Below are 15216 nucleotides of genomic sequence, written 5' to 3' on the forward strand. Positions count from 1 at the left end.
AATAAAGTGAATACAGGGCAGTGAAACCACCTCTTTTTTCTCTAAAATGTGATGCTCTCTGGCAGCTAAGTAAATCACAATGGTTCATATAATTCAATTTTTTAATACTATTGAAAAAGGAATTGTAAATGTGTAAAACTGCAAAGGACAAAAATAAAGTTTTGTTATTTTCTTAAAGGTAAACAGAAAACTGAGATTATCTTGCAATTTCAAGCTTAGAAGACACAAATATGAAAAAGTCCTAACGACACTGCAAATACAGCTTTAAAATCTTTTATAGTCAACTTTCAATAGGGCATAATAGTTCTGTTCATTACAAAAAAATATGTGTCTTTGAAATTATGGGCCTTGTTTGACTTTCATGTGTTATTAGCTCTCAGTGGAACTGAAGCATTGAAATTGATTGTAATGAGACATTTGCAGACACTATGACTGCAGCAAGCCATTCCTGTTTGGAGATGGCTGGCACAGGAGGCCTCTAAAAGCATCCCAACAGGGAGCAAGCATCATGCACTGACAAAGGGAAACAAAAATCAGCTTTGGAGAGGTCTGCCATGCAGCTGGCATTGCTGTGCAGGACGGACATGCCAAGTGGCTGCTCTGAAGGCAAAGGAGGGCAGCACCCTTCAAAGGGTGGGAACAGATGCTGAGGGACGGGCTGGTTAAATGCACATCTGTTTTCAAATATACACATGTGAATTTCTGCCAGATGCTAATACAGAAAGAATTAAACTCTAGTTGTAAACAAAACAAAACTGAATTAAAGCAGAATTATCAAAGCAATAATAATAAAAATAATAACAATAAGAACTTACATCTCTTTCTGATACCAGGGTGCTGAAGGTGAGTCTATTCTGAGAACTGTAAGACTTCTTATCTTGTGACTTCTACCTCAGCTTCTTCATCTTCAAAATCCTCTCTCACCCCTGACAACCTTTTCTACTTTCTGCTACAGTTTAAATACAATTCAGTGACGGACCTATATCAGAGACTCTATTTCTTTTTTCTCCCCTCATCTCTCTCCATTTTTTTGCTATCTAATAATGCCAACAAAGTGGAATAGCCTCTCACAACTACCCGTTTTCATGAAGCTTGTAAGAATTTCATAGCTCTAAGACTGTTGTCAAAGCTGGTTCATGTATATACAGATCTTTTTGTTTATTCATTTCTAGTGCTTGCGTAACCTAAATTTCTAAGGCAAGTAACCTGAAAAAAGGATTATGAAACACTCTGAAGAGAAACCATTGCAAATGTGACAGCTGCTAAGAATCACTATGACTTTCCTAGTCCTCCTTCCCCTAGAGGTTACTATTGTTGCTGGCTGAGGAAACAGCTGTAGCATGCTCACGAAGGGCAGAAAAGGCCTGGAGAAGACAGATTTGCCCTTTGGCAGTTTGATGTCTTGCTGGAAAGCTTGTCAACCTTATTTACATTTTAATTTGCATGCCAGCCTCTACAAGGTTTTATATTCATATTCTGCTTTAAAGTATCTCCTTGACTATAATCACAATGACCTTTACATGTCTTTCCCCATTACCCTCTGGGCTGCAGTCCCTGCTCACTGGGCTATCCAGGGACTAGCAGCAAGAAATGTCAGGCTAAGCATGGCATTTATCCAAACAGTTGGCTGCTTGTAAGGTAGACTCTTCTTACTTTTAAAAAAAAAATATTATTTCCTGTAGGAGATTAAAGAGCACTGTGGGTAATGGTCACATCCTGCTAAAGGAGAGTGGTGAGGGAAAATCCCTTTCCTGTAAGACTGGAGCAATACTGGCAATGTGCATCACCTGACAGTGGCTACCCTTGGGAGCAAAGAAGGCAGGAGGGATGAAATTGGGCAGTGACTGATTACTATTGACATTATTTTTACCATCAGACTGACAACAGAACTTGGCAGGATTACGCTCCTGGCTAGTTAAGAGAAGCACTGCCATAAACATGCCGTGCTCCAAATAAATCAGAGCACAGGCACAGAAGTATTGTGCATGCATTAGCCCCCAGCCTATCAAGCTGCTACACAAATACATGGTTTTTCTTACATTCAAAATAATGCCAGTTGAAAACATATACAGATTATTCAAGGTTTTATGGGTACTCTGTGGCACCTTTCAGTCATTACAGAAAAGACTTTACTGAATGTATTTTAATCAAGTAAAACTTTCAAAGCTGCTGAAGTATCCCTGCCACAGAGAGCGGTGGTTTTGTTGTCACAAGCTAATCCTGACTTTCTGATGAATTCACCACTTCAGGATTCACCACCAAATACAGAAGCATCCTCTTCTCAGAGCTACAGGGAACACTTCTGGGGATATAGTTATCATAAATAATTTCAGATTCCATAACTTCTACATTTCTGATTAATTTTGATAAACATTTACTTATAAAAAAATTTTTGTATCCTGTGACTATGAACAGACATTGTAAGAACGAGGCCAAGGTGGGTTGTACTGGTCAGGTAAAATGAAATACCCCATCTTGGGTGAAGGAGGACATTTTTTCCCTAGGTCAGATTGCAGGAACAGTAACACTGAATTTTTGTTATGTATCTGCTTTCTGGGACTATCTCTGAGTTTTATTTGCTGTTCCACAGTATCACAAGGAAACCAATTTCCTTTTCTCTTGAGTATCTACTTCAATGTATCATCACAGAATCCCTAACTACATAAACAGCACCGAGCCCAAGTTGGTGTTTGCTATTTTTTCCAAAGAAATAAATGGAAGGATCATCAGGGCAACATCTGAACTTTCAAGAGTTAATTTGAAGTGGTCTGCTGTCAGTGGTGCAGCCTTATCAAAACAGTGGTGAAGAAGGTTAATACATTACATATTTGTGTGGACAAATGTGGACAACAATATTTTCTTCACCTCAAGGCACATGAAAGTCCTGTCCAAGATAATTCTGAATTCTGCATCTCCTCAAATCTGTAGATGCAACCCAAAAGTATAGGCACTGGTCCTTTCTGTTCTCTAAGACAGCACATGGCCACAAGAAGAGAAAAGAAGCTATTTAGTTTTCATTTTTGACTGCTCTGATTGCTTGACTGGTCTACATATCCCAGGCCAGACACCATACATCACATGGATCTGTCATTTCAAGCTGTGCTTGCTTTATCAGGGGTAGAGGTAATTTTCTTCATGGTGGCTGGTATGGGACTATGGTTTGAATTCTGGTTGGGAACAGCATTGATAATACAAGATTTTTTTCACTACTGCTGAACAGGGCTTGCACAGAGTCAAGTCCTTTTCTGCTTCTCACCTGACTCCACCAGTGAGGAGGCTGGGGGTGCACAAACAGGCTGGGGGGACACAGCTGGGACAGCTGACCCACCTGACCTAAGGAATATCCCAGGCTACCTCACATCATACTCAGCATGTAAAGCTGGGGGAAGAAGGAGGAATAGGGGAAGTGAGTGAGCAGTTCTATTGGACTAATTTGCAGCTGGGGTTAAACCATGACACAACATCAAAGAATACGGATCCAAAATGCCAGAATTGCTGGTGGATGACACCATACCGACCATCAGTCTGTAAATTCAGAGCTGGAGCTTTCTGTCAACCTCTCCTAAGCTCGATCTGCCACAAATACTTACCCTGAATAAAGAGGGCTGACCTGAGAGCACAAACTGGCCTGGCTACGTGATGGCTGAGACTGAGGACCTGGGAAAGAAATGGCCACACGGAATGCTGTGCTGATGCCCCTATTTTAAGCCTTGTCATTCTTCATCACAATTTCATGACACAGTTTTGAAGTCACCAGCATGGACAATGTCAAAAGAAATAAAAAATTATGGAAGAGATGTGATAAGCAGCCTACAGCTGAAAGAAACCAAACTTCTGAAGAGGCCCAGGATCAAAGGACATGGTTAATGTCAGTTGGATGATACTTCTGTCATGTTACAAGACTCACTGCAGCAAATATCAGAGAACAAGTTCTGCAACAGATCAGAGCCAATTATCAAAGTAATCCCATTTGGCCATAAAAATATCTAGTCATTTAATACTGCTAAGCCTTGTTTGTAATCACAAAACTTAATGAGAACAACTTACACTGAAAGGAAAGAAGGGAAATCTCTGGAGTAGAAAGGCTGCTAAAGAGGACGCTGACAAATGCAAGCAAATTTGAGGTTTTAACTTCTTTTATATAGGCCATACCCTATTCATACAGGATTTTTCTTTAATCAGTCAACCCAATGCTGCAGCCAGCTACAAGATTATGCAAGCACGCTTTTGTTTTCACACTCCGTGCCATGTAGGCAAGTCTCCCAATTAAGAAAAGGTTTCTTTTGTTTGCATGAGATTGTATTTAATTTCCGGCAGGCAGATTCAGAAATAATTACCATCTATATAGAAGGATGAACAGCAGTCAAACCCAGAATTCTCATTACCCGCCAGAATTTCAAAGTAAACTTAACTTCTAAGCAAGGATTTGGCAGGTCTGAACAAAAGGGAAAAGGTATTGGATGAAAGTAGTGGTGTCTAATTTAAATTCTGAACACCAAGAATGATATTTCATAATGTCCAGGACCTCAAATCTGGGAAGAGCCTGAGAGTAGTCTCGGAATTTTGAGAAGGATTTACATGTCTTTTGAGCAGTCTGGCTCCTCTTTGCCACATTTAAGGCATATTGGAGGTCTCAAAGACTAGAGAATGGTTTGGTCAGGTGAGGACATTAGTGCCATACGTAAGGGATTTCAGCCAGTTAACATTCCTGATGGAAGGATGTAAAGAAGATGGTTCTCAGTGCCTCTCAGCAGTAGGGCAAGAGGCACTGGGCACAAACTGAAATACAGAAAATTCTGTTTAAACATTAGAACAAACATTTTTATTCTAAGCATGACTGAATAGAGGAACAGGTTTTCCAGAGTTGCAGAGGTATTAAAAACTTGACTCTACATGACCCTGAGCAACCTGCCCTTGTTGACCCTACTAGAGTGACTGCTGTTGGAACAGATTATCCAGTTACCTTCCAGCCTTTACTGTTCTGTGGGTTTGTGAAACAATACCTCTCATTCTCTGTACCTATGCAAATGTAACATATAAGCAAAGCTCCTTCTCCTCTTATGCTTAGGAGCACAGAGCTGGTAAAACCCACAGGCAGGATAATCGATGGTTAACAACTTCAGCCCTTTAGAATGCAAAGATTATTAGAATAAATAAAATATTACACTTAGCTGTATTAATGTCCTCTGGCTGTCATTATTCTCCCTGGTGACAGTGCTATTGAACAACTGGGTAGAGCAATATAAAGGTTTAATATCTGGCTACATTTAATATTGAACTCTGATACAGGCAGTGCCCATAATGGCTACAGGTCTGTCAGCATTTTCAAAGTTTTATAACAGCCATGAAAACTCATGGAGTATAGAAATGAGTCAACCAGTACTTATAATTGCTGGCATTTAGCACCAGAGATGATGACTAAGAATCTATATTTGAAATACCCAGAGTTGGTGGAGTCCAAATACAAATCCTAGGGAAAATCAACTAAGTACTATATTTTTCTGAATTAAATACACTCAAATGTGTGCAGCTTGTAGAACTTTTAGGTGAGTGCTTAAAACCATATTTATTCACACACACACCACAAACATAGTTGGTTATCATACAAAATGAGTATTGTTTTGATTTGGTTTTCCCCTAACGCAGAATATTGCCATGTTTGGCATTCATCTTCCTACCCTTTCATCAGCAGAGGTGGCTGCATTTCACATTTCAGAAATAACGTTTAGGGAATTCCCTGAGGCATAATCTTCAGTGGCAGATGTCACGTATCTCATACTCTCAAATGCAGTTTGACAGCATGCAAGTGGTCTTTGCTTTCTGCATTAACCAAACTCCAAAAAAATTAGGTTGAAACAAAGATTCAGGGAGTTAGAGTCATAATGTCTGAAACGTGTCTCTGAGAAGGAGCTCACAACAAAACAGATGTCCTAAGATGATACATTAAATTTATTTTTATATGGCAGTTTATATAATTCATCTGAAAGAGGATGGATCTTACAAATCACTTGTTAACATAATTTACAATTATCCAAAAGAATCCTGATGTGTTTCACAGACTTCAGTACAAACTCCATATATTTATGGTATCCACCTCAAGGCTGTCAGTCACAGTTACAGATGTGCTGCAAGTAAATCAAAGGACAGAAGAGTGGCTAAATTAAAATCATGCTTGACCTTCAGGCTGAGCAGATTAATTTAACTACAACTTTGTCTGAAAGACCTACAGAGAGTTTGAGTCACAGTCAGCAGGAAGATCCACCAGAAGATGAAAGGCTGAGTCAGGTCTCACAGCTGTTGACCTGAGGTTAAGACACACATTAACTACCTTTGAGTTCTCAGGCTGGTCTTTGAGTTACAGGTTTTTAGTTATATGCAAATGGTGTAAGAAAGATCCCAATCAGGCTCTGGATGTTTCCACATCAGTGCTTACACCTTTACAGTTTCCATTTCCATTCAGTAACTGGTTATTCCCTTACATAAATGCAAGGTTTTTTTGGTTGTTTTTTTTTTTTTTCTTTTTCTGTGAAAACCAGTAGATTAAATATGTTTCTTCACTGAAAAATCAACTTTTTAATCAAAATGCAATTTGCCAGTAGGGATACCATTTTTCAGCACAAATATTCTAACATTAATTCCTCCTGGCTCTCTTTTCTCCCTCCCCCAAAATGACAGTTTTGGACAACTGAAGTTGTTCAGCTCTGTCTACCTATGTCTTGTGTGCTTTCCCCCCCTCCCGTGCCATATTTATCTATGTCTTCAACACATATTTATGTTTAGGGCTACAAGCCTAAAAAACCCCCCATACTTCTGGTATTCTGAACCTCTTATTGACATAAAATATCACTTATATTTTACCTTCATGTATACTTTAAAAATAACTATACCAAAATTTGGCACAATCCAGGATCTCAGGTATGGTAACATAACACTGGGGAAAGGTATAAGGAGTAAAACAAAGAAGATAAAAGTGCTATAATTGCGTGATTCATAAGAAAACATACCAGCCAGCTGATTAATTTAAAATAAAACAAGTATTTGTAACTTTTCTTCCCATGTTTCAAATCTTAAAAACACCTCCTATGATAAATACGAATCAATAATTCTTGAGCAAACATATTTTAAGATTTAGTTGACAGGTCTACAGACAACTTCTATAGACTAAGCTTGTTTCTTCTTCTATTAAACAAGCATACCAAAAATAAATTGAAACAGAAAATTTCAGTCCATATTTTATATTAAGCATCTCAAATAATTGAGGAAAAATGTTGAATTTCAAGTCTTATGAATAGTGAAGGGCAAAAGCCAGACTAGTTCATGATTGATATATAAACCTGAACTAAAATTTACAGAGGCACTTCACAGTAATTCTACTGGAAATTTGCATAAAAAGTTGTAGTCCTTTCTGCTTGCTGTCTTCTAGCACTTGCTCTCTCCCTGCTTCAGATCCCTACATTCAATACCTACGCACCAAAATGAATTTAATAAAAACAAAGCAGAATTTATTTGCATCTCTGAAAAGATGGGAGAAAGCTGAAAACAAGTGTTTTCATCTCAGGGGTCAGGTGCCAGTAGCAAGACATGAAAAAGTGGAAACCAAATCAGATTTGAGTGCAAAATAACACCGCATTACCTTAAAAGGCCAACATGTAATCGCTGCCATAAAAATATCCAAGTTTCTCATTAAAGCTGTTTCAGGTATCTTGTACAACTAGACCAGGCTACTATTATAATTCAAAGATGATAAAATTTGAACAGAAGTAGAAGAAACCAAACATGAACAGCAAATGTTTAAACTGCATTCAGTATTACAGAACACTTTCTTTTATTTGACTAAGAACATTTTGGAATATCTACAGAAAATTTTATGGTTTTTAACTAACAAATTGCAAATAAATGTGAAATGAAATTAATTCCATACCTAGAAAACCTGTTTTGAATGGAGGAGTCCTATTTTCCCCTCCTCTCAAACTTGTTTCTGTGTTGGATGGGTACATTTCAGTGGAGTATCTAACACTTGTGGTTGTACCTCAAAGAGAAGAACTACAGACCACTACAGGTAACAGCTGAGTTTCACCTAAGACCTAATAATTCACCTAATAATTTTATTTTACATTTCTGGACGACAGCCCAACCCAAAGCCAGCAGCAGCCAGTGTGCACTGTCATTTTTCTATGGAATGTCTACAGAAACACCTAACTGAGAAGGGCAAGGATAGTCCATGGAACACTGAGAGCAGATAATGATTTTTCCTATTATCACTTCTCTATCTGAAATAATAAATTCCGTTCACAAGAAATATTTTGATAGTGAGGGTCAAAGATCTACTCCTATAAACAAACTGAGATTAACAGTACTGTAGATAAATACAGAGAGAATAAAATACTATTTACATGAAAAAGTACTGTAATACTGTATTTATGTTTATACCTTCTTAAAACTTGTAGGTAGATTTTCTGAAAGAAAGTAGATATTTTCTTTTGTGAGTAATATTTAATTACTTAGATACCACTAGTATTACTAGCTGCTGTGGTTTTTTTTTCCTACTTGGGGAACACAGTACTCAACGCAGCAAGAAATGTTTCTGAGAGTACAATTTCCTTAAAAGATAGAAATAATTAGCAATATAAGGGGAAAAAAAAAACCAAAACAAAAACTTCCCACAACAAGGTGCATAGCTTAGCCTGCCTGGCTCGCTCACCCATTTAGTTTCAGCATGTGGCCGCACACAACACAGTTAAATCAGTTCTTTATTATTTTATAATGTTGAAGGTTATTACCACAACACACAAAAGGGATAATAGCGGGTTCTTAAATTAGCATTTGCTTAGCTCAAATGCCACTGCACTAATTCCTTTCCTTAGAATCTAGCACAAACAGTATTGCAAATCATGCTTGCAGAGTGGTGGGCTTGGCTGTCTCCAGAACGGGACACATCTCCTCAGGAGAACAGGAATGGATGAGAAAGGACAGCCCATGTCTCACTCTGCCACTTTGCAGGATCTTCAAACACAACACACTGACCACTGTGATGTAAAGATGACATTAACTCTCAGGATTTAAAAAACTCTTGTCAATCCAGATTACTCTCCTGCCTGGCTAAAATAATAGAAGATTTCTGCTAACACTACAAAGTATTCTGGGACTCTATCTGCAGTTTTATCAGGCTGACTTTTAAGTGAGCACATTGGGAATTCCCAAGTGGAAAGCTGTTGATGCCATAAGCATTTCCCTGTAGTACAAAACAAAATTTGTATTCATTATTAAGCTTTAGGCCACCAACCCCTAATTAGAACTTTGCACAGGACAGAAGAGAGTACACCACTGCTGTTCAGGCAACAGATGAATCTGCTGCAGAGGAGCATCACTCCTGTTGTGGGATGACAAATGTTCTCCATCTTCAATTATTCCAGGCAAGACAAAGAACTGAGGACCAGAGAAGCTGCAGGTATTTCTCAGAGCTCTCAGCCTGCAATCTGAGGAGATCCCGAGCAGCCACTTTCATCTGGGGCCACTTTCGTAAGAGGACCTCCCCAGATTTTTTTTTTTTCTCTTCTGCACATGGTCAAGATGTAAAAAGATGAAAAGTGTTCACCTAGAGGAATGCACAGGGACTTCCAGTGCAGCTTTCTTGGGATATATATCCAAGTCCTGCCTGCAGGACTCAAAGCTGTAGGGCCTTTACCAGATATGATCCCAGATATGTGTCAAATCCTACACCTCTGTTTATGGGCAGCTTCTCCATTGTAGTGGGGAGACAGCTCTAGGTACCAGCACCCTTCTGACCATGCATGCCCCCTGAAAACATGGAAAGATTCCACAGAAAGCTGACATGAGCTTGGAAAGGAATCTAGATGAACACTTTTCATGTTTTTGGTCATCTAGACTACATTAAATGCCATTCAGAAAACAGACACTTTGTATAAGTTTATTTCACTGTTGTCTGGCTCCTCCTGATTTCTGGTGCTGAATTCTCCAAAACCATCTCTACTATCCTGAAACACACCCTTTTCACCTGGGATGTTTCAGGGACTGAGAGACCTGTTCGTCCATCTGGTAGCAAGGAAGGTTCTTTTATTTTATTTTACTTTTTCCCCCAGCAAAGAATACTTACATTAATAGCTCTTTTTTTTTTCTCTTTTAAAAAATAATAGCATAATGCATCGAAATGTAAAGACACTAGGAGCCACCAAACAAACCAAGCGCTTGAATCCACAAACAAACTGAATTTAGCATTTGTGAGATGTATTTTGCTTACAAGTGAGCTTTTCATGGATTTAATAACTTGAATATCCCCTCCTGCTCATAAAATCATATAAAACCTAACCAAAATCTCTTCTGCTGGATTAGACCTTTACATGTATTTCCCTCACAGCACAAAGAGCAGACCAACATCAAAGGGCATGCTGTGTTTATGAACAAGCTCTCTCTCTGCTCCAGCTGCCAAATGTATTCCTGTAATGCACTGAGCGTTTGATAGTCCTTTAAAATGGAGTTTCTCTCCCTAGTTTTCTGGATGTACAAAAACCTCTACTGCTTTCCACTGACACACTGTCATCCTTTACTATGGTCTATCTCTTCCCTTCCATAAAGTTGCATTGACTATTCCCAACACTGAGGATACTACATGGCTAACCTATCATTTCACCCATTTTTCCAGTGAAGGCCCTTTCCCTGAAAGCCCATCATTATCATTGCCAGTGTCTGTACAGCTTTGTTTCACACCCGTCTTGAATACTGAATTAAAACCTGAGAATTCTTAAAAATAGCACGGCGTCACTTTATCAGCCTCTTCAATAAAAAGAGAGTTAATATATAGGTAACAGCTTTCAATTTTATGCATTAGATATTTCTGTGCTCAAGACTCAATATTATAAATGTCTTGCTCTGTTTGAAAGCATGGTTTGTGTACTGTGTTCTTGAAAGAGAAAAACTGAAGTGTATCAGAAGTGCATACAAATGTGTGAGTTTACACACCCCTGCTGCCACATCCAATCACTTTTTACACAAAGAGCACAGTCACACAACTACACAGTCAGACATTAGCTGTATTTACAGCAAACCAAAAAATAACTGTCCAAAAACTAATGCGGGCTCATCCAATAAACCATTTTGTCAAAAATGTTGACCACAAGCTGCCATGGGACTTCACAGTAAACCTGAAAGTCGGTAAACAGGAGGTGTTTCAGACTAAAGGAAAAAGATAAAAAGATCAATTCCTGAGCTCAGGATTTTTATCTGAGATATTTCTTCTGGGCATCTATGCTTTATACAAAAGATAATGTGGGTTGGTTTCATCTGCAACCAAAAGGAAAAACGGAGCAAGATTTCTCTTGGCGAGCAGATTTCTGCTACGGTCAGGAAGCCAACACACTCTTGGAGCTGTGGTGCAGAGTGTTTCCAGCAGGATGTAGCACCAACAACAGGGATGGATGCTTCCTGGACCAGCTAAGGGCATTTAAGACACAGCACTCCATGGAGAGCACTGCTGTAGCCCACTGCCAGGTGGGAGGCATGGATCATAGCACCAAACGAATACTCACATAAAACATTTGTATCCTCCAGATCGAGATGTGAAATACAATTCCTAGTCTCTGTTGTTTTTCCTTCAGCATCCCTCCCAGGATATGACCACAAAGGAGCAGTAGGCATGCACCCAGGATAAAATGGGATTTTTGCCACATCCTCTGGCTCTTTTCCTTGGTCTTATTTGGAGTGAACTTTGAAAAGCTGGTCTCATCTGTGCCCAAGCCTCCATACCACTGCCTGGAGACTGAACTAGTTGTCAGCTTTATTTATTGTGTAATAACAAATAGCGAGTCTGCAACTCTGGTTCCCACAAGAGCCCATATGCCCATATCATAACTTTCTCCTTTTAGGGTTGCTTTTCCTGTCCTAATTTATACTTCCTAAGTTACAGTACATACATTTACATGGTTAATGTTCATATTGCTGAGATTACACCATTGTGATGCATGCAATATAAATGCCTAGACAGATGGATGCAGTATCACAGATTTCTGAAAGGAGGAGAACTTGCAAAGCCAGAAGCTCACACTTCAAGAAACCCATTTGCTGGCACAGGGGTCACTGAAAATAGATCTGAATGCTTAAGAAGCAGTGCAATACTCTTAAATAAAGTAATGCTGACAAAGGTATATACTCTTTCCTAGAAATAGGCTCTAGTCTGTTAGGCTGCCAGGAAATAATTGTCACAAAAAAATTCTGCTCTTTTCAAATTTATGATTTATAAAGAGTAAGTGCAAATCTGCTAAGCAAAGGAAGTCAGTGGGAAAGGCCACTTTGCCAATAGCTTTTCTCTTTAAATAAAAATTGATATTAAAATGAGATACCTTATTAATTAAACTGAGGTCAGTCCTGCAGCTTTGATGCTTCACATATAACTCATTAAGTGAATTATTTTTAAGTGAGAAGTCACGATACAAGTCTAAATCATTACAGAGTAAACAATTTGGAGTGATACCAGGTGAGAGGTCTCTGGAAGGGAGCGTCTCCCTCCATGTATTAATAATACAGCAATAAGACAACAGGTGCCGTTCTGCCAAGCTCTCTTGATACTTAGAATAAACTTGCTTCTCCAACCCACAGAGAATGGAAAAACAACCCCAAACCGGGTACAATCAAACAAAAGCAATGACTATAATACTACTGCTGATAAAAGAAAAAGTAAAATTGTTACTCGTGACCACTTCCCTCTCCTAGGGTGACATAGAGGTAATATATGGCAATCTTAATATTTCAGTTCCATAAATTCTGCTTTTCAATTCCTTTCTGATTGAAACAACAAAAAAAATTGCAGGCTTACTGATTTTTAAAGGTTACTGGCACGATAATGTCGACATACTAACGGAGCTTGCTTGAAAAGATACAGAGGTCAAATAGAAGCCAGTGATAATTAGAGCAAAGAATCTAAAGCTGGTGAAATTCAAAAAGTCATGCAGATGCTACAGGAAATATACCTTTCTCTGCATAGCTGCGCTATAGCATGTTCCTACAGTTTGTTTCAAAGTCTCCCTTTGCCTTTCATCTTACACATATTTCAGCACTGTTGTTATGCAAGATGGGGAATCATTCATTTTAATGTGATACTAAGCATATTACCACAAAACCAGAAAGAAGCTACCGATTTACTGAGTATCTAATTAAAAAGCTCTACAATTCAAATTCTTTGCAGCCCCTCACTGCACATAAAAGATTTAATGCTGCATCTGAAAAGCCACATGTACAAAAAGCAAAGCATTTGTAAATGTTTCTGATATTTGCTTATTCTTTTCCTTCCTCTTGTTACAAAAGCCACAGCCATCACTCTCTTTAAGTGCTAATAAAAGCAATTTAATGACAGGTAGATTTGCCGGTTTGTAGCTTCTTTGAACCCCCAACACACTCACTAAAGGAAAGTAACTTTAGCTAGGAAAGAGATCCTCGCAGCACGATGGTGAATAATTCATAATTGCATTTTTCTTTTCATCTCATTTTGTGCCAGTAATGTACACAACTGAAAATATTGCAAAATCTAAAAGCAACCACAGACAAGGACTTCCAGCAGCAAAATACACATTAAACTAGCAGGCAGGTTTCCCCAGCTTATATAATAACAGCTTTAGCTCGACAGAACCCCCATCACTCACCGAGGACCGAATTCACTTGAACAAAAGCGGAGCCCAGTCACCAAATGCAGCTTTGCAGGACTCTCAATGCAAGATGCTCCTGTCTGCTGTTCGGTTCACACTTGCCTTTATAACTAAGCCAACCAACAACATTCAGCTGCTGAACCTGATGAATTATAAAACGGTAGCTCCCAGACTCTCATATTTTACATCACAGGGGGTGGTCATCCAGCATACACACTGCCTGTGTACATATATTCTGCTATAACTCATCCTGATAAACACATCAGTGCTGGCAGCAGTGACAGTAATTGGTGCTCAGGATGTACAAGCACAAACCAATAGAGCACACTCCCACCTTCTGCTCTGTGCAACATCTCTACCTGTCAATCACTGCACCTTGTTAAGGTGGAATGAGCAACTGCGCTTGGGGGAGAGGCAAAACTCAGAGAAGAAACCATCTGCCAACACAAATTCTGCTCTTAAACATTTCTTAATGCAGTAGTAAATGTACCTTCAGTATCCTCTAGGTAACAATTTTCACGGGTTTTTTTTCCTAAATCTTCATAAAAATCTTCCCTTAAAGACACAGTTCTCATTTAGTGACTAACACAGGGTTTGTTACTTCTACTATCATGAATGGAAATTATTCAGGCAAATTCCAGGGACATCAGCACGGAAAACCTAAAAGCATTACTCCATGCAGAATGACAGTTAAAAGCAGTACACTTGTTAGGGGAAATTCTGTGCCCATTTTAAAATCCTCCTAAAAATGCTGAAAGGTTTTAAGATCATCCTCTAAATCATAAGGATGTGTTTGTAATGCTCTTCACTCCTCTAACACTTTCTTTTTCCCATATGCTTGCATAGCTTTAAAAGTCAATATATAGATACAAAATAACAGAACCAAACACCTAATTACCATTAATCCAATCAATTAAACTAAACATTTTCAAATAGGATTAATTACAGCAATAAAAATCACAATTGTTGCACATGCCACAAATTAACACTCAGAATCAGCCCCTAACAAGCAAAGCTGGTTATGGTAATGGTAAAACACAGCCAGGGATCAGCCACTGGAAAGGCATTTGTAGGGCAATTTTTTTATGAGGGAGCAGAAGTTGCTCTTTCAGAGTTGAGCTCCAGGAATTTTGTATGTGCTTTACACAAACTCAAGGCTATTTGTTTGAGGATAGAGTGGGAATAAACACTTTATTCAAGAGGATTTTTTATTTCTACATCACTGGTGATGATTCTCAGAGGGTTCCATTTGGGACCTGAACACTTGATCCCGCTCCTTTTGTAATGGGTTAAAACTTTAAGTTTGTTCATCAAAACTGACAAAACTATTCCAGTAAGACTGTTGCCCATCTAGTTTGTTTAAGTAAATTTCCAGACTTTAAAGGATAAGGAAGGTGAAACCAAAAGGACAATAGGTTTCACAAACATTTGTTTATCTGTTTAGTAAACTGTTAATATGAGTGGGGGGTTTGCTATGATTGATAACACAGTATCAGCTTATCCGCTCAGTAAACCTAGGATTCCAGGAGCTCAGCAGATTGAGCCTAAAAATTCCAGGAATCAG

At 38.7% G+C, this 15216-nt stretch overlaps 1 protein-coding gene across 15 annotated transcripts in view; it reads right to left on the bottom strand.

The window, feature by feature from the left end:
* The window catches only part of DLG2 (discs large MAGUK scaffold protein 2), a 983427-nt gene that overhangs the window by 101933 nt on the left and 866278 nt on the right, over positions 1 to 15216 (bottom strand). The window contains exon 1 of one of the 15 annotated variants that reach the window (XM_058044851.1): positions 13650 to 13963. The exons of the other annotated variants lie outside the window; for them this stretch is intronic. The gene's annotated coding sequence lies outside the window, so the exon portion shown is untranslated. Of the gene's footprint in view, positions 1 to 13649; positions 13964 to 15216 lie in introns of those variants that run through there. 15 annotated transcript variants of the gene reach the window in all.

The sequence above is a fragment of the Melospiza georgiana genome, chromosome 2 (genome assembly GCF_028018845.1).
Source record: "Melospiza georgiana isolate bMelGeo1 chromosome 2, bMelGeo1.pri, whole genome shotgun sequence".
NCBI lineage: Eukaryota > Metazoa > Chordata > Aves > Passeriformes > Passerellidae > Melospiza > Melospiza georgiana.